Below are 26576 nucleotides of genomic sequence, written 5' to 3' on the forward strand. Positions count from 1 at the left end.
CCAGGGAGAAACCCACATGGCGCAGCAGACCTCTTGTGCTTTGCCCGCTCCTCCCCTCAGCAGTGTCTTTGGTCTGTCTGCCTGTTCTGCTCCCCGCTCTGTCTCTGGTGAATTTTCTCACCCTCCTGTGCCTCTGACTATACCCCAGTTTGTATAAGTAAATCAATCTTAAAAAAAATATAAATCAAATCACTGATTTTTCTATCTGCCTGTTTTCCACTACATAATTCTTTCTGTAAAGCATCGATATAAAATGCATGCCCTCTTATTCTCTTACTTATTGCACATATTTTTGCTTAATTTAGAATTCTTTACTTTTTATTTTCTGTGTGTATGTATTAGGTATGCTTTACAAAAATGTCATAAAAAATAATTATCACCATTGTCATCATCATATTATCTACCAAGCATTTACTTTTTTCCAGAATTTTAAGAACTGTGTAAGTATGAACATATGAGAACAAGAAAATTATTAATGATGAAATTTCACATATTTACAAGTATGTTAATAAGCAATATGCTACTACTTTATGTACATAACTTCTATAGTCATGCATTTTTGCTGTTGCATTATTTTCTGTTTTATTCTACATGGTCATTGGTTTGCTTTTTTACCTGACAGATTTAAGAGTTATACCTTTTACTTTTAATTCACTTTCCCTGTTTTTAAAAATCCTGCCAATATTTCTATTAGAATATGCTAATTCTTCTCTTAGAAGAATGAAAACTAGGAATTTTTTACTTTAATAACTTAGGCCATTTAATTAGTTCTTGTTAATATAATTCCTTTGGCTGACCATTTCAAAATGCTTTTACTATATGTTTAATTTTGACAATTAAAATGTATTTCTACATATAAAACAATGTTTTAGATTTTTCTTGATCTATGCAATTTCACTGCTCAGCAAAATTACTGTTATTTGTGGACATGCTATTTTATTCTTGAGCTTGTGATTCAGTCTAAAAGTGAGTTAGAAAACTACTAATAATGTTTTATTTTGAAAAAATATTTTTGTAACATTTCAAAAATATACTTGTTATTTTTAAATTTTGTGTTGGAAACTTTTCAAGATATTGCTGACAATGCTCTACTGTGTTTTAGTGGGATGTCTACCATATTTATCATTTCCTTATTTCTTATGAATTTACTTTCTACATCATGAGTAAAATTTTTACCTTATATTTTATGTAAAGACTTGTTTTACCTTTAATGTGGTTATAATGCTCATGAAACTCAAGTTTTCTTATAATTCTTTCTTATTTTCCTGATTATTCTATTATAATCTAAGAAAATAATTACTCATTATTATCTCTAAGTTACATAGATATCTCATTGTAGAATTCTCCTTGTGAACATCTGTTCTTATTTTAAGGGGTTACTTGTGCTTTGTTTTGTTTTACATTATATATCATGTATCTATGGTGTACCCAGTCTACCTACCAAGATCCAATCAATTCATTGTTGTCAGACACAATATCCTGCTGGCCAGGTGCAATACCTGAATCTCAATAAGGATACTAGCAAACAATTCAGTGAAGAAGGGCTGATTGACAGTGAAGAAAGGTGACATACCTGAAATGATTCCCTGAATTACAGAAATATTTCTGTTACCACATGTCAGTGACCACCTGTACAATGACAGCCACCTATGCCCCTGGGTCAGTCCCCAGTACGCTGCCTGCTGAAGCAGGGTGAGGTCTTTCTTGTAGATACTGCCAAGAGCATGTCAACCACAGGTCAGATGGAGGAAGAGTCCCTGAACAAGTCTGCCTTTTCGCCATCATCCCACATCTAGTCTGTGCCAGTGAAAATGGTTGCAAGTGCACCTTACACTCTGACTCCGACTCCCGCCTCGTGTTCTAGAGGCTTGTGTACCGCGATGTGGTGACAGGAGGCAAAAGTAACTTAGTAGCCTTGCGGTCATAGAAGAGCTCGGTGGCCCGCACCAGGAACACAGGACAAGCTGACCTGGCAGCAGCAACCAGAGGAAAATGGAGTGAAGAGGAGGAGGCCTTAAAGCTGCCAGCTAAGAGGCCACGACCCTTACCTCTGCCCACGGTCAGCTCTAGCAGCACAGCCACAGCTCCGCCGCCAGCGAGGGCGCGCCCAGTGCCCGGGAGCGCACGGCGGCTGCGCTCCACCACGCGCGCCAGGCTTTCCGGCCAGTGCGCAGACGCGGCCCGCGGCCCCTGAGCGGCGACGCTTGAGCTGGTGCTTGTGGGGCTCGCTGTCCTTCTCCATTACCCCTCAACGAGGCACCAGCCAGACCTCTTCCCTACCCCATACACACACACTGCATGAACCTCATTCATGATGGACTGAGCAAAATCGGCTGGCCGGGGTTCAGGCCGCCCACAGACCCCAAGAGGCCCTGTCATTCGTGGCTCACTGGCCCTCATGAGGAATGTGCCCGCACCTCCTTTAGCTGCCTCTGGAGTGCACGAAGATCTGTTAGGGGGAACCCTAATTCTGCTCTTCCAGGAGTTTCTGCTTTTCCTGAAAAACTGCATCTCTTCTTGCACTCCCTTCTGGGAGGGCCTCATCCAAGACTGAATACGTCAGGCGAGGTTTTCACAGATGAAGAGGTTGAGGCCCAGATCAGAGAGGTAAGTTGTCCCTGTTTGCCCAGCAAACCGGTGGTAACGCTCATCTCCTTCCAACCAGGTAATTCCCTATGCGTCACAGTGAAGCTATGAAAGTCAGGGCTTTCCAATGTACTAACCGTGCGGCTCCCTGCTGGCCTTACTAATTGACATTACTAACCATGACCCATGAAGTAATGGGGTTCTCACCTTGTACACATTTGGGGTGTGGGGATGGAACAAACACGGGGCGCGGGGTGCGGGTAGGGGGATATGCAGAGACAATGTAGGTCATCATTTCCATCAAAGCGAGTTATTCTTAAAATACCTGCAAGTTATGTGTACAGAGTTTTGTACATTTCTCCAGAAACGTCACAATAAATTCTAAAATACTGTTTATTTCCCATAAGCTTTCCTGAGCAAACTAGGTACATCTTGCAAAAGGAATATAAAAATAAATTTTAAAAAAATAAAATAAAATACAAGGATTCTCCCACTGCCAGATACCGCATGTATTATTGTGGGAAGGGCTGTCATTGGCATATTTACAAAGGGATTATTAGATCAGATCTTCTTTCTATTTCCTTTTCAGCAGCATCCCCTTGTATAAAGAGAGACAATGTAGTTTTGTTTCCAACAACTTCTTTGCACACAACAATCTCAAATATATAGAAATCCCAAGTATTTCTGGTTGATTATAACAGATTATGTACTTGTCCATCCCACTTTTATTATGATATATATGAAATCTATGCATAACATTTTTGTGGGTGCTTTAAAATATACACTTAAATGATCATTAAGAAAGAAAATTTAACTGGACTACAAGTTGTGGAATTTCTGATTTTTGAGATATTTAGCCTAATTCAGGACTGCTTTGGGATTTATTCAACATAGGGTAAAAGTGATAATAAAATTTAGTAATTCATCAGTTGTATTCATCGCTTTAAAGGGGGGAAACCTAAATTAGAGAGGGCAATTTCCTTTAAAATGGTTTATTATAAGTAAAAGTTACCTACACTTTACAATCAAATCACATTTTCTTTGTCATGATACTTAACTGCCATGTGCTCTAAGCCTGTGTTTCTGATTTATTGTATGAATTGGGCAGGAATAACATTCTTGTACTAGTAGTAATATCGATGTAGACCTTTTCCTTTTCCATTTGCTTTATCTTTGATCAAAACAATACATGATATTTTGAATTCAAGTATTTTGAGAGAACTTACTGTTTCCAAAAAAACCCTATGTACCAGTGAAACATCACTAAGGAAAGGGTAATTTCTGTTGATTTGACAACTTCCTTATTAATATAAAATCATTTTTTGTCTTTTTCTTAAAAAAAACTTCAAATTATTACTTTGTATTTACTATCACATGTTTATAATACAATAATAAATTTGCAAAGAACTTGTTATGCTTGCTGAAAAGAGAATACCCAGTATTGTTTATTATTAATTATTTTATCACACCTTATATAATTAATCAGCAAACTATCCTTATTATGTTAATTCACAATATTTCATTCAGTTGACTTGTATAGATAGTGATTTTATATATATGCAGGCATCCTTATATGTATATAAAACAAATATTATATGTGACATGTATACATAATAGCATATCTATTGAGTATTAAAATATGGGTTTGGCAAAACACATTTTATTTCCAGTATGATTGAATATATAAACAAACCATTTTATTGAGCAGGAAACCACCCCGACCATGAATTTTAATATTCAATAAATAATTCTGTAAAATTGAATAGCACGTTCTTCTATGAAACATTGTTTTCAGTTAGAAGCTTTATTGTTTCCATATTTGTATAGGATACATAGTTGTACTTTTTGTTCACATAATTCTTTGTAAATTTTTCTTTGTTCTCATTTAAAAATGGGGAGCATTTGTTAGTTTACAGTGAAATTTGTGCTCATTTTGATTCTAAATACTTTTTTTTTTATTTTTCTAGTCACAATTTGATTGGGTTTATTCTATGTGCCTATTTATAAAGGAACAAAGAATTGTCTGTAGAAAATAACTAAAAAGATTTGTTTTAGAACTTTGTATATAAGTACTATGGCTTGATAAACTTGTCGATAGCCAGTTCTCCTCAACATTATAAATGCATAAGCCAATTAGGTAAAATAAATAATCAGGAGCCTTTTTGTTAGGGACCATTGACAGGCATGAGGGTGTTCGTGTGTGTGTGTGTGTGTGTTTGTGTGTGTTTGTGTGTGTTGAAACAAATGTTTCCTCTGCAATAGTAAATAGACTAAAACAAAACTATGACTAAAGTCTCAGAAGGAAACAAAATTTGAGACTCAATGACACACAAGTTCTATTTCATAGCAAAATTTTTCTTGCTAAGCTGATGCAGAGAAATTTTTTTTTTTGTTTCTATGCAGATGGCACAAGAGTGAAAAAAAGTAGGTAGTGTGTCTAAATATGACATCTAAAACTTTTAACATGGAGTATATATCTTCTGAAAATCAGTAATATATTCCTGATATCTTCAGATGAATGATGAATGATATTAATTGAATCAGCAAAATAAATACACCCATCCTTTTCAAAACTTCATGCAACTTAAAAAGTGCAAGAGGAAGTAAGCTCTTGGTTATTCAGCAGCTTAGTACACCTTTGAGATAAAACTAAATGATTGAGAAGTAATTTCATATGATAATGTATTTTAGAAGCCTGTGTTACTTATTTCAACCTCCTAATTTGGCTATGGTTAAATATCAATTTTGTTAAAATGTAAGTCTATAAATTGTACTACTGTCTTCCATTTAAAAGAATCACCTAGTTGGTGCTGATGACAGGATATTTGTCTTCACCACCCATCAAGGGAAGTTATCCTTAGGTTGGATAATGTAAAGGTATTTGCCAATTACATTTCAGTACATTGAATCTGAAACAACAGCAGGACTTTTATGGGATGGATTGTTGTCATCTGTCTTGGAGTGCATTCAGAACATTGACACTAAAATTATTTCTATATACTGAAAATAGTATTGATTTATCTGACTAAAGTAGTATATGGCACCTAAATTTTCTTAAAACACATGTTAATGATTGTAATCCATAAATATCTTTGGCAACAAGTATAGAAAGCAATTTTTTATGATATATAATGAGTGTGTGACTTGGGAAGCCATATCTGAGAAGTACAGGATTAGCTAAATTAAACTATGCTGTCTCCAAACTTCTTTTATCTGCATTATTAAATGTCAAATTTTCTTTGATTTATAATAAGGCTTTTAATATTTCAGCACCAGTAATCCACTGACATATCTTTCACACAAAGTTATCTGTAATGCCTTTGGACATATACCTCTTAAATTTACCTTGCTCACTCCCTAGGCAATAAAAATAAAGTATTTTTAGTCATGAGATTTTTTAATATTACCATGTTGCAATGCAGTTTGATATTTACTCTCTATGAAACTAGAGGGAGTTTAAAACTAGATAAAACATGTTCTCCTCCTCTTAATTAAAAATAGTTTTTGTCATTATTTGTGTCCATATTGTAGAATATATACCAATCCACAATCTCAGTTACTAGAATTACTAGATTATTCTTATACATCCCCATGAAGTTTATTTCCTCACTTAATGTATGTTGTAATGGGATCTGGCAAGGCTCTAGGGTGTTTTAGGATTATATAATGATTTTTGAATGTAATATTCTGATTCCCTGATAGTAACAGAATGCTTCTGTCTGTATCATAACCACCCCCAAACCTGTATAAAACCAGGTATAGTCCATTCTCATAGAAATTGTAGAATTTATGCCAGCTCTTACAAAGACATCAGATATTTCTGCCCAAAATGAAGTAGGGACTATAGTTGTGAATTGCTCATTGACATGAATAAGACAGCCTTCCTGGTAGCCATTTTGGTTTCTTTGCTTTCTTTTGTACGGATAGAAAAATCTAATTTAAGACCTAGAAGTAAATGAGGTCTTGTCATTTTATTTCCTGATTCATCATCTTATATTAGATAGACTTGGAGTTATATTCAAAATGATATTATGTAACCCAATGAAGCACAGCATAACCTGTCATATCCTAATATAATAAGATATGATGTATTGGAAATCATTTAAAGCAATCACTTCATTTCAGGTCGGGTACCTACTATTGATTCATGTGGATTCTTATCCTAAATTAATTTTGGTAAGAGTAAAACAATGTTATTAGAATGAAAATTCCTCTCAAATTTTTGTAAGTTGTATGAATGTTATTCTAACATTGCTAGAATTTTATTAGTTTCCTGCATGGATATAAATACTCACTTTAATAGAAGTATTTTGTATGTATCCTTCTTTTGAACACTTTTTCTTTTTTTTCTTTAATTTAATTTCATCTTTTCTATAGTTATTAGAAAAACAAGCAACTGGAAAAAAATCAGTAAAGAAAACAATGGGGATATGTCCTATATTGTGTATGAATAAGCATTTTAGAGATAAATATATACATACATGAATGTGTGTGTGTATATATATATATATATATATATATATATATATATATGGGTATACATATACTATTGTAGTCTTAATGGACTTGCCCTGAGTTGCACAATTGCTTAAGTAATCATATTGTAGCAAACTTAGGAGGTGGAGGTTAGCAAGAGCAAAACTTGGAGCCTACAGTTTTCCAGAAAGATTTTAAAATAAGCTCTCTTGGCATTTCTATTTCTTGTAATCTAAATTAATGTTATCATATATCAATTTCTGTTTATTTGTTTTAACATTTTCTAAAGGATATGGTGTCCCTGATATATGTTATAATAGCTGTTTTGTAATATTTTATACCATCTAATTGAAATACTCATAAACATAAACATAGATTAAAGGGATTTAACTACTCAGGAATATAGATATACATACAGGTCAATGTTGTGATAGAAACCATGAGGAAACTTTATTCAGTGAATTTGAAACTGTGGGCTCAGGCAGAATATCCTATAGGAAATTTCATTCTTCTTCCTTTCATGTATCATAATTATATCAAAGACTACTTGTTTCCCAAGTAGTTAGGTATTTTCCACCCTGTGCTATAATCCATTATTCCCTGTCTTCTACAACAAATATGTGTCAATCTTTGAAATGTTACCTAAGCAATTATAGAAGTGAATGATAAGCAAAGTTACATATTTGGGGAAGATAGGAAAGACAAAGTGTTAATCCTCGAAGAGCTGTTTAGATTATCAGAGGAATATGTTTTGCTTTACACACATTTTCTGATATATTGAAATTCTAGGCTACTTCAAATTACAGATCTTAAATTATCATGCAAATGGATAATAAATTTACTATCTGCTTCAGTCATCATATTTGTGGGAGGTAAGCGATTTAACAAAAGACCCAAGAAGCTTGACTAGAGAAAGTCCATAAAATGGAACATCTCTAGTTGAAGAGAGAGGGAGATTGTAATGATAAATAAGTAAACAGAGAAGAAAGACCAAATAAAATCCCACTTCATTCTTTAGCAGTAAATTGATTATCTGAATTAAATCTACTCTCTTTTAATGGTCAGTAATTGCTAACTTTAAAAGTGCAATACAATGCAACTTCCAACCAGAGATAAAGAGCTTACCTTTGGCAAATGCATTTTTAGAAATTATCAGTAATGTTTAAAAGTGGATAATTTGTAGGATAAATAACAATGAGGCAATATTTTGGAGTACCATTGGAGTCATTAGCCACTGCAGTGGATATTGTAGAGAAATAATGATGCCACCTCCAGAGAGATGCACTCATCTCTCTGGTCTAGGAATGTTGCCTACTGATAGCCTACACCTATGACTTTCTCACTGACCCTGCCTAAATAATAATAATCTAACTTTCTGAACGATGTACCAGCTCTTGGGAGGCAGCTTCCATCTAGGGACTATTCCCTGCAGGGATTGAAGAGTCACCATATTTATCTTAGTTGCAATACTCTAAAGGACTTCCCCAGCTTTCGACTGCTCTGTGGGAGCAATTGAGTTCTTTGTACAGCTCCTCTCTTGCTTATTCTTCTTTCCTCTACAAGTGTTGTTTCTGAGTTCTCTTCCCATTAAACTTCATGAACACAGATCTGCCTCTCACATCCTGTTTACCGGGAAACCAAAACTATGGCAGTTGTTGAGAGAAGTGAAAGAAATACACACTGCAAAATGGTTTTTAAACTGAATTTATTCCTGGTTGCCTGCCACAGTAACAGTGTGATTTTTAGAAGTTTGAAGGTGTTGGGATGGTATGCTGTAGTGAAAATAAATGTGCCTTGGAGGTGAAATGTATCAGGCATCAGAATTATGGGGAAAAGTTATTAGAGCCTCTATAGAATTAGTTGGTGGTTGCTATAGGCAATAGATACTTTAATCAAATAAAAGGCTCAGGTGATTATTCAGCAATTAAAGCTAAGTGTGAAAGCCAGAGGGTCTCCTTGGCAAAAGAAAAAGATCTTGTTTCTTCTAACTAGCATTCAGAAAAGTAGATTAGTAAGATAAATAACATAAAGGTACCGTTTTCCGGAGTTGTTTGAATTGTCAGGCCCAAAAGTTATGTAGATCAAGAAGCGATTGCCAGATGAGTTTTGGCATAAATTGGTACCTTAGAAAATCTTGAACAATGATTTGCCTTTAATCTTCTGAGCTTGGCTTCTCAGTGCTAACCTTCCATAAATATGATGAGATGACTAGTCCTTTACATAAAGGAAAGTTTCTAAATAGGGAAGTAGTTCTTTCTTGGGGTCTAGAATTTAATGGTGTGAAAAGACTGTGGCATGGTACTAACATACACTTAGGATGGTTCTTGGAAACAAAAAACAATTGTTCTCATTTCACTGCTACCCTCAGCAGTATGTTTCAGTAGATCCACCTGTTCTGCTCCCCACTCTGTCTGTGAATCCTCTCACCCCCCCACCCCCTGTATCTCTGGCCTCTACCCCAGATCTTGTAGGCATAAATAAATAAATCTAAAAATAATAAAATTAAATTAATCTTCACTTACATAATCAATTGGTATTTGATGATGGAATAATAACTCATAAAGAAATAGTTTTTCTAACAGTGCTCGAAAATTGGAAATCCATTGAAAATCAATCTTGACCCATATCTTGGAGCATATACAAATATTACATCAAAATGAATCATATACCCAAAATAAGATCTAAAGTTATAATAATGTAATAATATTAGAAACTAAAGACATTTTTGTGACCATGGATTGGCAATTTTTTTTAGAAAATTCTAATGAAACATGATTCATAAAAAGTGTAATAAATTGGAAATTACAAATTCATAAAATTTTTGTACCTTTAAAGATCCAAGGGTAAAATACAAACAGACATATATTGAAAGACAAACTGTGAAATAAATCTGATAAAGGAATTGTAGCTTGAGTATATAAGAACTCTCAAAATACACACGCAAAATATTATGATAAAAAGGAGTAAAATCTTTGAGTAGATTTTGCCAAAGAGTTACAGATGACAGACAAGCATTTGAAAATTTGCTCAATGCCATTTATAATTAATGAAATCTATGTTAATGTGAAAATGAATCATCAGTACATGCTTATTAGAATTGCTAAAATAAAAATGAAACAAAAAATCTGACAACAATTGGTGACAAGGTTGTAGAATTACTGAAAAACTCCTTCTGCTTTTAGCAATTCAAGATTGGGCAGTCTCTTCAAATAACAGTCACAGGTGTTAGTGTGCAAATTTTTATAGCAACTTCACTTGTAATTGCCAAAGCCAACACCACTTTGATTGTTGAGTAGATATGCACAGAGAGAATGGAATTGTACTCAACAATGGAGTGGATGAAATGAAGTGAGCCCTGCAACATGAATAAATCTCCAAAGCATCATGAACATCCAAGGAATCAACACTGTCAAAATGCCCATCCCACCCAAAGCAATATAAAGATTATGTACAATCCCAATAAAAATAGCAATGGCATTCCTCAAAGAACTTGAACAAACACTACTAAAATTCATATGGAATCACAAAAGACCCTAAATAGCCAAAGCAATTCTAAGTGAAAGAAAATGAATGAAGATATCACACTTCCAGATATAATAATAATTACATAATATTATAATTATTACATAATATTATTATAATATAATTATTATAATATTATAATAAAACAGCCTAGTTCTGGAACAAAAACATATAAGTGGAATAGAACTGAGATGTCAGAAATTAGCCTACAACTGTATGGACATTTAATCTATGACAAAGGGGCCAAGAACATACACTGGAACAAGGCAATCCTCTTTAATAAATGGTGCTAGGAAATCAGACAGCCACACAATCAACAGAATGACACTAACACTCTATCTCACACCATACACCAAAAAATCACTTCAAAACGGATAAAGGACTTGAATACAAGACCTCAAACTATAAAAAAAAAAAAAAACAGAACAAAACATAAGTAAAATTCTTCACGATATAAGCTTCAGTGGTGTCTTTAGGGATGTATCTGCAACACCAAGGAAAACAAAGGAGAACATAAACAACTGGGACTACATTAAAGTAAAAAGCTTTTAAACCATTAAACTATCATTAAAACAAAAAATACATCCTACTGAATGGGAGAAAATATTTATACACAATACATTTAGCAAGGGACGAATATTAAAGATCTACAAAGAACTCATACAACTCAACTAAAAGGAAATAAATAATCCAATCAAAAAGGGCAGAAGAGCTGAATAAGCACTTCTCCAAGTAAAACATATGGATGGCTGACCCCCATATGAAAAAATGTTCATCATCGCTTGTTATCAGGGAAATGCAAATCATGACCTCATTGAGATACCACCTCGTGCTAGAAAGAATTGCCTATATTTAAAAGACTAGAAACAACAATTGTTGGAGAAGGTGTGGGGGAAAGGGAGCCCTCCTACATTGTCGGTGGGAATGCAAACTGTTTCAGCACCTATGAACGCAGTATGGGGGTGTCTAAAAACATTCAACAGGAATCTTCCATGTAAACCAGCATGTGCACTCCTAGACCTCTACCCTGAAAATCCAAAAATACTAATTCAAAAAGGAAGTTGCACTTCCATACGTATTGCAGGACAATACTATGGAAAGTGCCTAAGTGCCCCAAACAGATGAGTGCATGTAGTAGATGTGGTAAATATACACAATGAAATATTATTTGGTGATCAAAAACGATAAACTCATGCCATTTACAGCAACATGTGTGGAAACAGAAGGGATACTGCTAACTGAGATAAATCAAATGGAGGAGGATAAATCCAAATGCTTTCACTTACATGTAGAATAATGAAGAAATCAATCGAAGTGCCCTTTAAAGACATGATTAAGTACTAATCCTTGGAAACTGATTACAGAACTGAAATATTCAGAGGTGGGAGGGGGTGGGGGAAAAGTCAGAACAAAGAGCAAAGGGAACACAGTGGACTGTGGTGGTCAACTGTGGGGGATTTGATGTTGGGTGCAGTACAGTGCAAATACCTGAGGGTGGGGATCTTACACTTCTAAAATACCAACAATAATGTAAGCCAATGTTACCTCAATTAAAAATGTAAATTAATTTAAAAAAGAAAATTTTCCCTAATATACTAAATAAGGATTTATTGAAATATTTTCATTGAATTAGGTGTAATTAAAATTATTTTTAAAAACCCATTTTAAAATTGTCAAATGCTGACTTATAGTAAAAGGAAATACACTGAGTCATATTCTTCCAACATATCATTCATCGCATTTATCTGACATGTGATAAGTATTATTCTTACTACATACAATTTGGAGAATTACTGTAATGGACCTAAATAGTGCATTGTCATGTCGATTTTTATTCCAATTACCCTGATGAAAACGTCACACTTGTTTTGCAGTTGTTTGGAGAACATATGTGGTGATGATGTAAGACTGCAGTATTCTATTAAATAACTTGGAAACAGCAACTACTTATCATCACTGAATATTATTACTTATATAGCTGCTTTTCATAAAGTATTGATAGCTTTGCAGATATTTCCAGCCATAAAAATATATGAAAATATGTGTAAATCGAAAACCAGTGAATTGTAAGACTTGAAAAGTACAGTCATTATCCAAGTTTCTTCTGAAATGTCTTTTCTAAATGCCAAAGAAAAAAAAAATGAATGTGAAAATGATAAAGCAACTCATAAAAGCACTAGGAAGATGACTAACTACATGGTTGATTAATTATGAGGAGTAATAGAGGTATGTGCAATTTGGGGAAAGAGAGAAATTATGTGAAAACAATATTATTGCTTCAGAGTATTCGAATGAAGCAGAAGCTGAGAGTGTGTCAATGAAAACAGAAGGAAATAACATACAATTAATATCAAAGTTAAAAATATATCAAATCCACAAATAAGTATATGGTGAAAGACACAAACTCTAAATTGGAACTGGAGGGATAATGAATAATAAAAGACAACTGAGAGATGTAGACTTTTGGGTATATATTATCCTGTATATATCTTATCAAATCAATGGAGGAAGTCTTTGGAACCTCCAATAAATAGCAAGTTGATCAGAAGAACAGGAGATAAGCTGGATTTGCAACTGACATCTGACAGGGAGGAGGTAATGGTCTTGTGGGGATGAGCTTTAACTGTGGGAATCCTATGCTTCTCTGGTTAGATGGTATCAAAATTTAATTGACATGTAGGACATTTGGCTGACTTCCTAGAATTGCTTGTTATGGGACACCCTCTCTCTGGAATTTAGTTGCTAAGAATCTTAATATTCAACACTGTGGAAATACTGGTTTTGTAATGGTGTGGTGGAGGGGAACCACTTCATTATGATTCCCTGTTGTTTCCCAGAACATCATTTCATAGTCTTTAAAAATATAAGATAATTTTTCCAAGTTAAGTGACTGAGTATTTGTTGAACTAGAAAAGTTTTCCCAAGAAAGGTAATACAAATCTCATTTGATGGAATAGAACAGTGTGTCAAAAGTCATGGGGCTCTTTAAGGAACTAATTAGTTTACTGTTCTATAAATATATTTTGGCTGGCAGGTGTTCTATGAGCCATATGTTATCTTGAATGCCCCAATACAACTGCAAAATCACCTACAAAGAAAGCATAATTATTTATTTTGTTGAGGAAAAAAGGATGTTCTTAACTGTGTCCCTTTACAATGGACCTGTCAAGAATATAGTTTGTAATTATATAAAGTTTATTTAGTCAAGCGAATTGATTATTTTGAGTAATATTAAATTCTTATGACAAATATCTGAAAAAAATATCACTCAATTTGAAGGTTGGTAATGATATAATTTCTCAATATTATACTCTATAAGACATGTATTCAAAGTTAAATTAAAATGATTTTTTCAGCTTTGATTTTTGTAAGTCTGAACATAACTTTAAAATGTTTATGTCATTAAAATAATTAAAATGATCAATATGTTGCTATAGTCATCACATTTAAGACATTTAATGTGTATTACATTGGATTTAACACCACTAATAGGTTTATATGAATCAAATTTAAGTTTTTTTTCTACCTCAATAAAGGGAAAAACAGAAAAATGAGTATCCGTCTGCCTGAAGCAATAGATTGACTGATCTATTGAAATAATTAATCCAAGAGGCTAAATCTTGATTGTGTTGATTAAAAATTTCCACAATATTGCCTTAGAAGAGAAATCATTGTTCAGATTTCTATGCATGTGTGAAGTGATAAAATTCATAACTTCTTGAGAAACAAGTTAAATATTAATTTTTAAAACCAATAAGAAATAATAGAGTTGAAATGTTGGCCAAATGTCTACAGATTTAAATACAAAAATTACTAATCCAGAATAAATGTGTTGTTAATAAATTAATGTCCTATGCATAATATAATCTTTTCAACTTAATTTGCCACCCAAGGTGTTGCAGGGCACCCTGGGTATAGTACCATAAGTGATACTTGTGCTTATCTATGTCTGCTGTCAAATTGCAATAGGAGAATAATTTAAATTTCTGCCAAAATGCTTCATTTATTTGTTAGCCCAGTAAGGACAAAATAGGTTTACTGTGAAAGAGGATGAATAATATTTTAAAAAGGCAATATTATCTACTGGGTTGGGTTTTAGTTATGTGCAGAGGGAAAAAAATACTTCACCTTATTGCTATAAACGTATCACCCAAGTCCCTAAATTATCAACATTTTGACAGAAAAATAAAACATGTTGGTTAACCTTTTAAAATTAACCAGTGTAATTCAACATATTAACAGAGCCTTGGTGGAAAGTCATAAGATTATCTCAGTGGATACAGAAAAAGTAATTGCAAAATTGAAATCATATTTATTTCCCATTTTAATCAAACAAATTAAGTAATATTTTTATAATTATCTATAAATTATTTGAATTAAATTGAAAAAGATCCAGACAAAGAAAATTAAAATGAAATTCAAAGTGCCAAAATTAAATGGAATAACATAAAGCAAGGAATCCATGGAGCTGTGAAGAAAGAAAAATAGTTGATACAACTATTTCCTAAAAAGTTCAGTTAAGTTGAAGTCCATGAAGACTAATCAGAAAAAAAAATTGAGGAAAGTAATACAATGAACAAAAGATAGGAAAAAATCATTTAGTATTGAATTATAAAAGTATGTTAATACAATTAAGAACCTAAAAATTCTGATAAATTAAAAAATATAATATTCTGATAGGAATCCAAGATGAAATATAAATCATAAATAGAAAAAAAGTTAATATAATTAAAATGACAATTACTTAAATTGCATACAAAAAGCACCAAGTCTAGGGATTTTTGTGATCAAATTATATTGCAAACATTTTAATATAACTCTATTCTGCAAATCTTGGAAATAAAGACATCATGAAAACTGCTGAAATTGTATATGAAATTGGGCCTCCCCTGGTGGCGTGGCGGTTGAGTGCTGGGCTGCGAAGCTGCCCGCAGCCTCTGCAGTGCCTGTTCAATCCCTAGCCACCAGCAAGGGTCCAAACATGGCACGACAGACCTCTCCTGCCACACCTGCTGCTCCCCTCAGCAGTGTGTTTTGTCAGTCTGCCTGTTCTGTTCCCTGCTCTGGCTCTGGTGAATTCTCTTACCCTCCCGTGCTTCTGACCATACCCAGTGCTTGTATAAATAAATAAATAAATCTTAAAAAAAATAGAGTATATGAAGTTAATATTATCAAAATCTGAGAACAATACAAAAAATTGAAATAATAATTTTATTTATGGATCAATGCAGACATCCTGAATAAAACATTTAAGTGAGTTCAAAATATCAAAAGTGACAATATACTACATGGAATAGGTTTTTCGTAGATAATGCATAGTATAACATGAAGACATCTCATTTCCATTCAGTACAATGTGAGTTCTATTGAAACACATGCCTAAATATTTACAGACTCCAATACTCACTTAGAGCGAATGTTTTACATAGTATCTCAGTAGTAACATCAAACATCATGCATACATGATAGGTGAAAATTATTAATTGGGGCATAAAAAAGTGGTAATAATAAAAGGAAAAAATACATAATTTTCAAAAATTGAGATAATGTTGACTTACAACACTGCAGGTGATTAAGAGGTTCACATCCCATCAGATATGGTACCATTATCACCAGAAGCACCCATAATCCTCCACCAAACTCCATTGGATTCTCTTCTCCCTTTACTTCCTACCCAGTATACCTCCCCTCTGTTGCTTCAATTGTAGTCATATTTCTAGGCTTGGCTTTGATTTGGATTTATCCCTTTGTTTTATTATTTTCCACAGATGGGTAAAATCAGTTTGCTGTCTCTTTCACATTTGTTTTGCTTTGCATAACCCCCCACCCAGCTTCCATCCATGTTTTCATAAATGGCAAGAAGTCATTTTTTTTTGGTAAATGAATAATGCACATATATAAATTCCATTTATACATGCCATATCTACTTAATCCACTCATCTGTCATGGACACTTAACTAATTTTCATAATTTGGCAATTCAAATATTTCTGTAATGAGCATAGGATTGCCTGTATCACTTAGAAGTAGTGTTTTTGTCATCTTTGGACAGATAGTTGGGTGTGGGATTTCTGGCTTTTATGATAGATCTATGTTTTTTTTTTTTTAATTTTGAGAAACTTCCATACTTTTCCATAGTGGGTGGGCCAGTCTATACTCCCATCAACAGTGTATGTGGGACACGCTTTTTTCACTTCCTCACCAATACTTGTTTCCAAACATTTTGATATGGACCATTCTCACTGGTGTGAAGATATATCTCATTGTGGTTTTGATATGCATTTCACTGAGGATAAGTGATAATGAACATATTTTCATGTGCTTGTTGGCCATCGATGTGTCTTCTTTGGAGCAGTGTCTATTTAGCTCTTCTGCCCCTATTTTGAGAAGGAATCACTTTGAATTGTGGAAAGTTTTCTTATGAAACAAGATAAATCAGACAGTAACCCATACCAAATTTTCACATATATCAACAGATAACAAAAAGGAAAGGAGTAGCACAGTGTAACTAGACCGTATATTAAACAGAAATGGCTGGTAAGCTAGTTACCTAAAGAAGTTTGTTTTTGTGAAGATAATTGGCTAAGATTTCCTCAGCAGAAAAATAGGCATTTATGGTTACAAATGCTCAGGTATTTAAATTATATTCTTAAGTAAAACATTCTCCTTAGGTGAGTGCATGTGTGTGTGTGTATGTGTGTGTGTTCAAATGGATAGTTGTAGTTGTGATACCTATTATTGGAATAATGTACGTTCTAAAAACTTAGTCAAATAGTACATTGTTCAAAGATATGCTACCAGAAAAAATGGCTTTTAAAGTTTTATAATCCACTTATAGCAATTTATTTTTTAACTTAAAAATTATGCTAGAACTAATGAGTTCTTTGTGTTCTCAAATACCAGTTGGACAAAAAGCCAAATTATTTTAAATTGAATCTGAGTATTGTTCATGTAAATTTGAAAACTCACACCTTTTGTGGCCTATTCAACCTAATTATTACTTACAATTATACTTGATTTTTAATTTTTTTAGCTTAATCTCAAGACTATTTTTATTTCACTTTTGAAAAAGTTTTCTCTCTAGAAAAATGGCTAGTTTTTTTTTTTTTTTTTTTTCAAAATACATAGGATCTTTATTGAGGAGCCATATCCTATAGTACTGGAGTTAAAATATAATTTTCTTCTTTGAAATCTCATAATTTAAAATTTTACAAATGTCTCTTACATCTGTTTAACTCCTTTGTCTACCCATTCTAGTATAATTTTTCATTTTTTATTTAAATCATTTTTGTAATTTATTGAAATGTCAGTTCTCTTTTCATATTAATGCATTGCTTTGATAAGAAGGTATATTTATCTTGAAGATTAAAAATAAATGGAAATAAAATTATATACATATAGTATCATTTATATATGTTTGTGTGTTTTTGTAAATATGCATAGGCTCAAGGTTAAAGCTGTGGCTTCTGTTTCTTGGGCTGCTACCTTTTTGTAGTTTAAATTAGTTCTATAGGAAATAAAATGAGAGGCAAAAGTCCAATCCATTGTAATCACATACTTAAAGAAAGGAGAATTGATATACAAAGTTGAATTAAGGCAGCTCTTATTCCACCTATATGCAGACATCTCTTTAAAAAAAACCTGTCTGCTTCAAATACAGCAATTGTCCACTTGTGTCTACACAGGTGCTTTCTTCTCCTTTCTCTCTCGTCTTTTTCTTTCTAAAAAACTGACCTTGTAAAATGCCAAAAAATACTGAATTATGAGTTGTTGATTTTTCCCTTTTCCTTCAGTTATTTTCAACCATGTGTTATTCCTTTGTAATTATAATCTTATCTTCCTTCAATGTCTTATTAATTATGGTCTGACTATACTCCTAATAGTAACAGGTTAATAAACCTATTTTTATTCTGACATAGAACAGATTTGCTGGAGATTCATACATTTGGATTTTTGTCATCTTCTCCAGTGGTCTTAAAAATATGATACTTCTCATCAAAGTATTACTACTGCCTCTTTATCTAATGTGTAGAAGTCATGTATAGAGAACAGTAGTTATCTTAAATTTTTCCTAGTTTATGAATCATACACAAGGTCCTTACTAACCACTGCTCCCCACTTCCAGTAAGATAGGACGTGAAGTGGGTGTGTCTATCAGTGATATTAGTGAGATTTAGTTTTTTTTTTCTTTTTTTTTTTAAAGATTTGTTTGTATTTATACAACAAGTGTTGTACAGGCCAGAGATGCAGGGGTGAGAGGATTCACTAGAGATGAGTGGGGAACAGAACAGGCAGATGGACCAAAATACACTGCTGAGGGGAGCAGCAGGCGAGACAGGAGAGGTCTGCCGCACCATGTGGATATCTCCCTGACCAACCGGGAATCGAACCCACACTGCAGAGGCTGCAGACAGCTTCCCAGCACTGCCCTCAACCTGCTATGCCACTGGGGAGGCCCCAGGTTTTATTTATTTATTTTATTTATTTTAAATTGTTTTATTTATTTTGCTTTGACCTTGGTGATCACACACAAAACAAACAAGTGTGTGGTGACCACACACAAAACAAACTAAAAACCAAAGAATGAATCATTTTTAGTGACAAAAGATCAAAAGGATTTTTAAGTATTTATTTGTTTGAATCTGCTCACTTTAATTTTTTGTAGGGATAATTGAAATGTTATTTCTTGTAATTATATAATTATAACTTATCACATTGCATCATTATACTGGGACGAAGCAAGGGAGGATGCTATCTTTTTTTTTTTTAAGAGGCACAAGAACCATTCTAAGTTTGTTTTTACTCTTTCTGTGTTGCAGTAAAGAAACCCCCTTATTCCATATGAAAATTTCAAATAAAAATAAAGCCCATATTCGATTTCTCATGCCCCGAAACCTATGTCTTTAGTCATCCTCTAAAAATATTCCATTGTTGGGCCTCCCCAGTGGTGCAGCAGTTGAGCGCTGGGTTGTGAAGCTGCCCGCAGCCTCTGTAGTGCAGGTTCGATCCCTGGCCACCGGCGAGGGTCCCACATGGCACGCAGACCTCTCCTGCTGCCCGCTGCTCCCCCCAGCAGTGCATTTCATTATTCTGCCTGTTTTGTTCCCCGCTCTGGTTCTGGTGAATCTTCTCACCCTCCCATGCTTCTGACTGTACCCAGTGCTTGTATAAATAAATATTTTTAAAAAATAAAAAATATTCCATTGTTACTAGGAAAGATGAAGTCTTGAACCAAGGTATTCCAATTCAAAAAATTAGAATAGCAGGTTATAAATATTTCAATAACTTGAAAAAACTGTCTACATCATTTAAATCTTGCAAAAAAAATCCATGAAGACATTTTAGATGATGCCCAATACTATTATTTGTGCATTCCAATATAAACACTGTGGAGCAGTAGTCAGAGCTTGTCAGTAATTTGAATTACCTCACACACCCAAAATATTTCTCTCCTTTTCAGTCCCACCTATTGATCTTGCTACCTGTTTTATTGAGAAAATAGAAGCAACTGGAAAAGAAGTTCTGCTGGTTCCTCCCAACTTGTTTCCTGTCCTTTATATTCTGCTTTCATGCAGTAACTACCTTCACTTATAAGCTATTTCTTCACTTTTTTTTCTTTGCAATATAACTCCAAAATAGTTATCTTTCCTTCCTCTCCTACTACTTTCCTTTAAAACTGTTCCAATGTAGGAGCCTCCCTGGTGTGGTGCCATGGGTTAAGACACAGCCTGTCAAGCTATCCACAGCCACTGAAGGGCTTTGATCCCTGGCCAGGGAGGAGACACACATAGTGCAGCAGATTTCTCCTGCCTCACCTGCTGCTCCCCTCAGCAGTGTATTTCAGTAGATCTGCCTGTTCTGCTCCCCATTCTGTCTCTGGTGAATCCTCTCATCACCCCGCACCTCTGGCCTGTACCCCAGTTCTTGTATGCGTAAATAAATGAATCTTAAAAAAAAAAAAGCTGCTCCAATGTAGCTTTCATAATGAATTGTGCCATAAACACCCTTAGTCACCCACCAATAGCATCCTTATTTAAGTAAATGGACAATTTTCAGTTGTCATATATTTGGCAATTAGCAATATTTCACACAGTTGATTGATCATTTCTCTTGAAAGTCTTCATTCGTGTTCTAAGATACCACTATATTGGTTCTTTTCCTCATCGTCCATCACTTTTAGTCTCATTTGCTGATTCCTCTTTTTTTCTAAATCTCTTAAGTATTTCAGTGATTCAGTGTTCAGCCCTCTGACCTATTTTGCTCTTATCTACACTAAACATTTTAAGTGCTTTCATTTACTTGAGAATCTTTAGACAACTTTATGAAAGTACTGACATGTAACACATAACCAGTGAACTTAACTGCTTGGATAGCTAGCAGGCTTCAAAATTAGCAATTTGTTTGTTAATTCCTGATGTCCACCCAGAATCCTTCTCTACTTAACCTGTTTCCATTTATGAGAAATGACAGTTTTTCTGTCCTTATAACACTCAATATTCAATCACTCAGCTTTAGTTAGAAAATATACTTGAGGGGCCTCCCTGGTGGCACAAGGGGTTAAGATGTAGCACTATGAAGCTATCCGCAGCCACTGCAACATGAGTTCGATCCCTGGCCAGGGAGGTGACCCATTGGGCGCAGCAGACCTCTCCTGTCTCACCCGCTGCTCCCCTCAACAGTGTATTTCAGTAGATTTGCATGTTCTGCCTCCCACTCTGGGTCTGATGGATCCTCTCACCCCCCACTCCTCTGGCCTATACCCCAGTTCTTGTATGCATAAATAAATAAATAAATAAAAATATCCTTGAACCTAACCAAAATGAAGAAGACCTTTAATGCAGTCATTGATGGGCTGTTAGCAATAGGCAGACAAGTCTGGGAGAAAAAGAGCAAAATCAAAATCAAGATAAAAGCTGCCAAGGGTCTGTCAAAAACAACACATGGCTTATTGACTTAAAGGGAAGGGGAAAAGAAAATCAGAAGTAAAATATGTAAGACTGCTGTCTTACTTTATAGAGCATCATGACCACACATTTTTTTATACCATTTGCTGCAAAGACACAAAAAAATAAAAGAGTATGTAAGGATTTTGAGACATCTCATGACCCACTGTTCCCCATGTGTAGAGGCCATTATTCTGGACAGATTTTATGTGTAGAAGAGGTACCGCAAGACTTCAATTAACCACTTATCTCTGAAAAAGGTAAAGTAGCTTGGCTTTGTGATTATTTATTCCACAATATTTTCTTTTCATTTTTTTTGTAAAGATTTATTTATTGGGCCTCCCCAGTGGCGCAGTGGTTGAGCGCTGGGTTGCGAAGCTGCCTGCGGCCTCTGCGGCGCCAGTTCGATCTCCGGCTGCTCCCCGGCCACCGGAGGAGGGTCCCACATGGCACGCAGACCTCTCCTGCTGCCCGCTGCTCCCCTCGGCAGTGTACTTTGGTCCTTCTGCCTGCTCTGCTTCCTGTTCTGGCTCTGGTGAATTCTCTCACCCTCCCGCGCTTCTGACTGTACCCAGTGCATGTATAAACAAACAAACAAACGAACGAATGAATGAATGAATGAATGAATGAATAAAATACATTCCTCTTTTAGAAAAAAAGATTTATTTATTTATACAAGCACTGTGGTACAGGCCAGAGGCTCAGGAGGGTGAGAGAATCCACCAGGGATGGAGCAGGGAGCAGAACAGGCAGAAGGACAGAAGTACACTGTTGAGGGGAGCAGCGGGCGAATCAGGAGAGGTCTGCTGAGCCATGTGAGCTACTCCCTGGCCGGCCTGGGATTGAACTCATGCTGCAGAGGCAGCAGACTGCTTCATAGTGTGGTACCCAACCCTTTGCACCACCAGGGAGGCCCCACCTTAAATGTGTGTTCACTGTAGTAAGCTGTGTGTATATATCATGCCATTTTAGAGACATTATAGAGATATTATTTTTTATAATGTATAGGTATAGAGGTTTTTTGGGGAGAACTTACTCAAAGTAGAACAATTAGCTACTGTGTTATATCTGTAGCTTATTAAGTTTATTTTCTTCCTCTTTGTATCTTCCACAAATAATTCATGAATATTTCATAATATTGAAAAATATTCATAGTGCTTTTTTTTATTTCATACTTCATAAATAACCCAAAAAAAAGTGAATTTTCTCTCACTTGGATTTTAACTACTGTGTTGACACGTATCTAGGAGGCCCCATTTATACAATTAATTATATCAGAGTTTATTGGCGTATGGGAATAGGAAGAAGAAAGAATAGGTCCAAAATCACTAAGTTTTTAATTGGCAGAGAAGAATTAAAATTATATCTTTATTTTTCTGAAAAAATTAATTTAGGGCCTCCCGGTTGGCTCAGGGGTTAAAGACAGTGCTATCAAGCTATTGCCAGCCACTGCAGCATGGGTTCAATCTTGGCCAGTCAGGGAGCTGACCCACATGGCACAGCAGACCTCTCCTGTCTCCCCTGCTGCTCCCCTCAGCAGTGTATTTCAGCACATCTGCCTATTCTGCTCCCCACTCTCTCTGGTGAATCCCCTCTCCCCCCACACCTTTGGCTTACACCCCAATTCTTTTTTTAAAATATTTATTTTATTTATACAAGCACTGAGTACAGTCAGAAGCACGCCAGGGTGAGAGAATTCACCAGAGCCAGAGCGGGGAACAGAACAGGCAGACTGACGAAGTACACTACTGAGGGGAGCAGCGGGCGTGACAGGAGAGGTCTGTCGTGCCATGTGGGACCCTCACCAGCAGCCGTGGATCTAACTGGCGCTGCAGAAGTTGCGGGCAGCTTCACAGCCCAGCACTCAACCACTGTGCCACCAGGGGAGGCCCACACCCCAGTTCTTGTAAGCATAAATAAATAAATCTTTAAAAATATAATTTAAACATATGTGCAATAATATATAAATGTGAAAAGTCATATTCCCAGTATATGTTTTATTTATTTATTTTTGGTGCAATCATGGCGACCATTTATTTCTATTTTATATTTGAGGAAACTGCTTGGTGACTTAGCAAAGCCAGAGGTAAATAAGCACTAGTACAAGTCTTTTGATTTCAGTATTATATTCAATAATAAACCACTAGCTATTCTTTGACTGTACTTTAATGGTACTTTTGGTGGCAGATTGAAGTCTTAAAAGGAGAAAATTCAAATAAACCACATTATTTTAAACTAGCAGGAGAATAACCTGGTATTAAAGAACCCTAATTGTGCTTCAGACCATATGAAAAATTGACTTACAGTGGTCCTTCATTTAGTTCTGCCTTCATGATTTGCAGAGTAAATCAGTTTCTTTCCCACAAAGAAGAAGTTAATCATGGCTTCTCTTTTCGAAAGAAGAAATTTAATTAATTTTATTTTGTTCCGAACTCAGCTATATTTAGTTTGAATTAATTAATCTAAGGGTTTTGGATAAACTACAGAAAATTACCACCCTACACATCTTGATTTCAGACTTGTCTCTACCAGCTGTTGACTAACTTTGCCAACAGTAAGACCAATTCCACAGAACAGTGACTTTTAAGGTTGTTTTTGTGTGTACAAGATGAAACAGCTATCTTATTTTGAAAATCACCACATTTTATATATATATATATATATATATATATATATATATATTTGTTATATTTGTATTCTGGGATAACCATTTTCAATTCTCTATTATAACAGACAAAAAGTAACTAAATTTACCACATACAGCCATGTTTATAAAGTTCAAAGTGATAATGTAATGGTGTCATGGAAGATAATGTTCCAGTTTTGACTAAGTATTTTATGGCTAACAGTTAATATTTATTGATTGTTACATGTCAGAGAATATTCTAAGCCCATTCCAAATATCACTGCTCATAATTCCTATGGATTGTTTCTCTACAAATTTGTAAGTATCAAAAAAAAAAATTCCAGTAACTTAACTTATTCAATGTTGCAGAGCTACTGATTTAAACATTGAGCCCCCCGGACGTGGTCATTATACATACTGACTTTCAGTGAGACATTCAGGTAAAGGCTTCCCCAGCTCTCAGGATATGTGTATATACCCCACTAACTCAACGTGACCTCACCCCTGATTCCTCTCCCTGGATCTTAATGTTCTTTCTTTTTTTTTTTTTTTTTTTTTTGGATAGCATAATTGAGGTTTTATTTTTTTATTTTTTTTTTTTTAAATATTAAATTTTATTTTTATATTCCCCCATACAATTGCAAACGCCCCATTCTGACCCCAATCCCTCCCTCCCGCACCCCACCCCCAAAAAGTGTCTCTGGTTCATAGTTTTTTGTTGATTTTGATTTTCACTTTCTTATATTCATTTTCCTGGTCCCTTATTTAAGTTTTCTAGATTCCTGCTATGAGTGAGACCATCCGGTATTTTTCTTTTTCTTTTTGGCTTATTTCGCTGAGCATGATCCCTTCCAGTGCCATCCATGTTGCTGCAAATTGCATGTGTTTATCTTTTTTGAATGCTGAGTAATATTCCATGGTATATATGTACCACATCTTCTTGATCCAGTCATCTATTTTTGGGCATTTGGGTTGTTTCCAAAGCTTAGCTATTGTAAACAGTGCTGCTATAAACATAGGAGTGCAGGTGTTCTTTGCAATTGATGTTTCTGTGTCCTTTGGGTAAATACCTAGGAGTGGAATTGCTGGATCATATGGAAGCTCTATGTTTAGTAGGTCCAGAAATCTCCACACAGCTCTCCATAGTGGTTTGACCAGTTTGCACTCCCACCAACAGTGCACAAGAGTTCCTTTTTCTCCACATCCTCGCCAACATTTGTTGTTGCTAGTTTTTTTAATATGTGCCATTCTCACTGGTGTGAGATGGTATCTCATGGTAGTTTTGATTTGCATTTCCCTGATTACAAGTGATGTTGAACATTTTTTCATATGTCTGTTGGCCATTTGCATTTCCTCTTCAGAGAAGTTTCTTTTTAGCTCTTCTGCCCATTTTTTGACTGGATTATTTTCTTTGTTGTTGCTGAGTCTCATCAGCTCTTTGCAGATTTTTGTGATCAGTCCTTTATCATTAGTGTTGGGTGCAAAAATGTTCTCCCAGTTGGTGGGGTTTCTCTTTGTTTTTGTTATTGTCTCTTTTGCTGTGCAGAAGCTCTTTAATTTGATGTAGTCCCAGCTGTTTATCTTTCTCTTCACTATCACTGCTTTGGGTGATGTGTCTGTAAAGATGTCTTTGATGTGCAAATCCCGTAGTGTTTCGCCTATATTTCCTTCTATGTATTTTATGGTTTCAGGTCTTATGTCTAGTTCTTTAATCCATTTTGAGTTGATTTTTGTGTATGGTGTGAGGTAGTGGTCAAGCTTCATTCTTTTGCATGTAGCGACCCAGTTTTCCCAGCACCATTTATTGAACAAACTTTCTTTGCTCCAATGCATAGTCTTTGCTCCTTTGTCAAAGATTAGTTGACCATAAATCTGTGGGTTATTTCTGGATTTTCTATTCGATTCCATTGGTCTGTATGTCTGTTCTTGTTCCAATACCATGCAGTTTTGATGATTATGGCTTTGTAGTATAGTTTGAAGTCTGGGAGTGTGATGCCTCCATTTCCTTCTTTTTTTTTCAGTAGAGCTTTGGCTATTCGGGGTTTTGGTGATTCCATATGAATTTCATCAATAATTGTTCTATTTCTTTGAAGAATGCCATTGAGATTTTGATTGGAATAGCATTGAATCTGTATATTGCTTTTGGTAGGATGGCCATTTTAATAATGTTTATTCTTCCAATCCATGAGCAGGGGATGTCTTTCCATTTCTTTGTGTCTTCTTCTATTTCTTTTAACAGTGTTTTATAGTTTTCTTTGTATAGGTCCTTTACCTCTTTTGTTAGATTTATTCCCAAATATTTGATTTTTTTTTGTTTCGATAATAAAAGGGGTGGTTTTTTTTGATTTCTTCTTCTTCAGATTTATTGTTTGTGTATAGGAAGGCTACTGACTTTTGCGTGTTGATTTTGTATCCTGCCACTTT

At 34.8% G+C, this 26576-nt stretch overlaps 1 long non-coding RNA gene across 2 annotated transcripts in view; it reads left to right on the forward strand.

The window, feature by feature from the left end:
• Window positions 1-2188: 2188 nt before the first annotated feature.
• Window positions 2189-26576, forward strand: part of LOC129146746 (uncharacterized) — a 421527-nt gene continuing 397139 nt past the window's right edge. For both annotated transcript variants that reach the window (XR_008553891.1, XR_008553890.1), the window contains exon 1: window positions 2189-2607. This is a non-coding gene — a long non-coding RNA (uncharacterized LOC129146746). The remainder of the gene's footprint in view (window positions 2608-26576) is intronic.

The sequence above is a fragment of the Talpa occidentalis genome, unplaced genomic scaffold, assembly GCF_014898055.3.
Source record: "Talpa occidentalis isolate TD23 unplaced genomic scaffold, MPIMG_talOcc4v2.1 talOcc4.4, whole genome shotgun sequence".
Classification (NCBI taxonomy): Eukaryota; Metazoa; Chordata; class Mammalia; order Eulipotyphla; family Talpidae; genus Talpa; species Talpa occidentalis.